Source organism: Salvelinus sp. IW2-2015, unplaced genomic scaffold (assembly GCF_002910315.2).
Source record: "Salvelinus sp. IW2-2015 unplaced genomic scaffold, ASM291031v2 Un_scaffold10870, whole genome shotgun sequence".
NCBI classification, from domain to species: Eukaryota; Metazoa; Chordata; class Actinopteri; order Salmoniformes; family Salmonidae; genus Salvelinus; species Salvelinus sp. IW2-2015.
Genome location: NW_019952127.1, coordinates 4,142 through 8,210, shown reverse-complemented (window position 1 = coordinate 8,210; position 4,069 = coordinate 4,142). Strand labels below are relative to the sequence as shown.

General features: G+C 49.0%; 1 pseudogene; it reads right to left on the bottom strand.

Moving 5' to 3' along the window:
• Nucleotides 1–371: 371 nt before the first annotated feature.
• On the bottom strand, nucleotides 372–1,292 carry LOC112079999 (microtubule-associated tyrosine carboxypeptidase 1-like; annotated as a pseudogene).
• Nucleotides 1,293–4,069: the final 2,777 nt, after the last annotated feature.

Sequence of the window (4,069 nt, the reverse complement as noted above, 5' to 3'; positions counted from 1 at the left end):
TCTCTCTCTGTCTCTCTCGTCTCTCTTCTCTGCGTCTCCCTCCTCTCCTCTTTCTGCTGTCTTCTCTCTGTGCGTCCGTCAGCCTGCTCGTCTCAGTCTTCTCTCGTGTCTCTCTCTCGCTCAGGCTCCTGTCCTCTCTCCTTTCTTCGGTCTCTCGTCTCGCTCTCTTGGGGTGTTTCTCCCTCTCTCCTCTCTCGTCGCTCTCTCGGCTCTCCCCGTCCGCCTAGACAGAGAGAGAGAGGGAAACATCCAGAGAGAGTTTATTAAGATACAATATGTCAGGAGGAAGACATTTCAAGTTAATTTGCCAGAAAACAAAACATAATAACTAAAAATGCAGAAATCCCCAGAGTGGGTTATCTTCCTATCATCTAATATCTTTGCCAGACAGAGAGGCCTACCTGTGCGAGGAAGAGGTCAGATCCATCTCTGTATTTCTCCAGCACYGTGCTGGGCTCCGGGGRSGAGTACTCAAACTGGGGYTSYTATTTATAGTCKGACTGGAAGAAGGCCTGCCTCTCCTGGTCRAGGTTAATGGGTCTTAGGGCCACAAGGAGACAGGGGCCTCGCGGTGTGGAGGGCAAGGGCAGCGGGGAGGCCCCMCCAAACCCCCGGGCAATGTGGGGAAGGGAGGTGGCTGGACGCATKCGCCCCCTGGTGGCCCGGAGGCCCATTGAGGAGTTGTTGACGGTACAGGTGCTCTCGCTGCGGCGCATCCAGCCTCCGGGGCCCAGGCTGGGGCTGGTGAGGGAGCGTGCTGGGGGCGAGGGGGCAGTGGAGGGACCACCAGCGCTGCGCCAYGGGGGCTGTAGGACCCTGCGGTCCAGCGCGGGCTCGGAGCCACGGAGGCGCAGGGGCGTCACGTCCAGGCTGAGGGGCCGGCGGAGAGTGGGTCTGGTCGCCYCCTTATTCCGAGACGAGGCCGTTGCCATGGTGACGTCCCGCCTCAGAGAGACAACCGGTCCATCGTATGGCGAGACGGAGTGAGAGGAGTTGGTAGAGGAGTTGGTAGAGGAGCCAACACTGGCCCTAGGGCTGGGGGTAAGGCTGACATCTGCCACCAACGACTGATGTTGAGGCTGGGGTCCATTGTGGGAGTTGGATACCCGCTCCCTCTTGGTGACACTGCTTGTCCTGGCGTGGAGCCTAGTGTTGGTGGTGGTGGGAGGGTCCGCTGTTGGTTCCTCTGTTCTTTTGGTGGTTTTGGTAGTGTCAGGTCTGGTCTCTTCTGTTCTAGTGGTGGTGCTGTTGGTGGTGGTTTTGGGAGGCTCTGGGCTGGTGTTTTCTAGTCTGCTGTTTTCTTAGGCTCTGCGTGCTGTGGTGGTTTTGGGAGGCTCTGGGCTGGTGTTTTCTAGTTCTGGTTGGTGGTGGTTTTGGGAGGCTCTGGGCTGGTGCTAGTCCGTTGCTGTTTGGTGTTGGTTTTGGGGAGGCTCTGGGGCTGGTGTTTCTAGTCCGGTGCTGTTGGTGTTGGTTTTGGGAGCTCTGGGCTGGTGTTGTCTAGTCTGCTGTTGGTTGGTGGTTTTGGAGGCTCTGGCTGGTGTTTTTCTAGTCTGCTGTTGGTGTTGGTTTTGGGAGGCTCTGGGCTTGGGTTTTCTCAGTCTGTGCTGTGGTGGTGGTTTTGCGGAGGCTCTGGGCTGGTGTTTTCTTAGTCCGGTGCTGTCGGTTGTGATGGTTTTGCGAGGGTCCGGTCTTGGTTTCTGGACCCGTCAGGTCTGTGGTGCTGCCTGCTCCCTCCGACCCCGTCGACGTCTGTCCGATCCCATACAGTCCTCACCCGGGTCCAAAACCATCTCCGCTGCAACAGCTCTGCTGCCGCTGGTCCAACCACACCACACTGCAACACAAGAATGGGTCAGCTTTTTGGTCTGTCACAAATTACCCATTGATTGGTATGACCTTTTAATGCAGTCAGTGCTTGTGTCAGGAACAGGTGATAACAAGTTCAAAAAACATGTGTGCCACTACTTTAACTGGTTACATGAATCCATGAATGGCCTCGGAGCCATCTGGACAGGGACACACATGTCCAACGGTCTGATTGCGCAAAGTATACCTCCGGTTTGAACGGCCTGCCTGCAACATAGACAGGGCTCGGTCAGGGCGCGGTTTCTGTGCTGCTGAATACGAAACTAGGTGGTCGGGACGCGGGACGGGCTCTAGTCATCCCATATATGGGACTAGTAATGACTTCAAACAAAAACAAAAGATCCGAATCATATCGATGTTTAGCCTACTACATATGTAGCCTATATTTACACAAGGCGATCGCGACTTCTGCTGTGTTATTGTATGAGGTTTCATATCCATTTGGACCACCAAAGTGTATTGCATACAAATTGCAGGATATCTCTCCGTTATTGTGACATTGTCGTAATGTAATGGAACAAATAGTCTGTTGTAGAGTACAGCAAACCGTCGTTTTTATGACACCGTATTATTAGTATAGTCATGCCAATAGCCATAATTGTCACTATATTGTATTCAGTGACAGTAAAGGATGAATCGACAAATAACGGTTTTCTATCAACATGTGTAGTTTTCTTCTGATCTGATCTCCAGAATCAGATAATAAATCGAGGATGAATGAAACAAGACAATAACCGGAATTCCAATAATCGTATTCATAAATGTTTTTACCTTGKAGCGGGGTTTGGTGATCAGATTTGTAAATGCAGGCTTTTCTTTAATTCATGACGCCCAGCTCTGCTTGTGCTCTCCACAATGAGCCGCGGGAAGGTTTCCGGTGGCGCCCGGTGAAAAATGCTCATTGGATATGAGCAGCTATAGTGGATGGGCCGCCCGGAGAGGCATGCGAGGAAGTTCGGACTGTGTTGGAAGATATGACGCGGTGGCACAGCTGATGAACTAGAAGGTGCCATGCGCAGTGCGTGCKGCTATCCTGCGTCCTTACGCACGTGGCATATCTCGGAGGCAACCGAGCACGTAGGCTACGTTCCCCGAGGTTCACATAAGCCCCATATAATTATAACGGTTAGAGTCCTTATAGTGAAATCCATATATTGAGATATACAGTGCCTTCGGAAAGTATTCAGACCCCAAATCTTTTTCCAGAATGTTTTACGTTACAGCCGTATTATAAAATGGATTAAATGACAACAAAAAAAATCTCAGCAATCTACGTACACATGATACCCCATGACAAATTAAAAACCGTTTAAAAAAAATCTTTGCAAATTTATCAAAAAACAGAAATACCTTATTTACATAAGTATTCAGACCCTTTGTTATGAGACTTGAATTTGAGCTCAGGTGCATCCTGGTTCCATTGATCATCCTTGAGATGTTTCTACAACTTGATTGGAATCCACCTGTGGTCAATTAAATTAATTGGACATGATTTGGAAAGGCACACACCTGTCTATATAAGGTCCCACAGTTGACAGTGCATGTCAGAGCAGAAACCAAGCCACGAGGTCAAAGGAATTGTCCGTAGAGCTCCGAGACAGAATTTTGTCGAGACACAGATCTGGGGATGGGTACAAAAACCTTCTGCAGCATTGAAGGTCCCCAAGAACACAGCTGGCCTCCATCATTCTTAAATGGAAGAAGTTTGGAACCACCAAAACTCTTCCTAGAGCTGACCGCCCGGCCACACTGACCAATCGGGGGAGAAGGTTGTCGCGTCATACCCAAGAAGACTCAACGCTGTAATCGCAGCATAAGGTTCTTCAACAAAGTACTGAGTAACGGGTCTGAATACTTATGTAAATGTGATATTTCAGTTTTTCTTTTTTTATTAATGAGGAAAAAAATTCTAAACATGTTTTTACTTTGTCATTATGGGGTATTGTGTGTAGATTGATGAGGGGAAAAAAACATTTAATCTATTTTACAATATGGCTGTAACGTAACAACATGTGGAAAAAGTCAAGGGTTCTGAATACTTTCCGAAATCACTGTAAGGCTCTGGGTATTTCTATCTATCAGTCAARAGGCCTCTGGTTAAACTGTCCTCAGAAGCCTTCCCATCCAAACGTCTTCAATAAAGCCCCCATGCAGTCTTTTAAATTAAATGTTTAAATAACTTTGTCTAATATATCATTGTGTG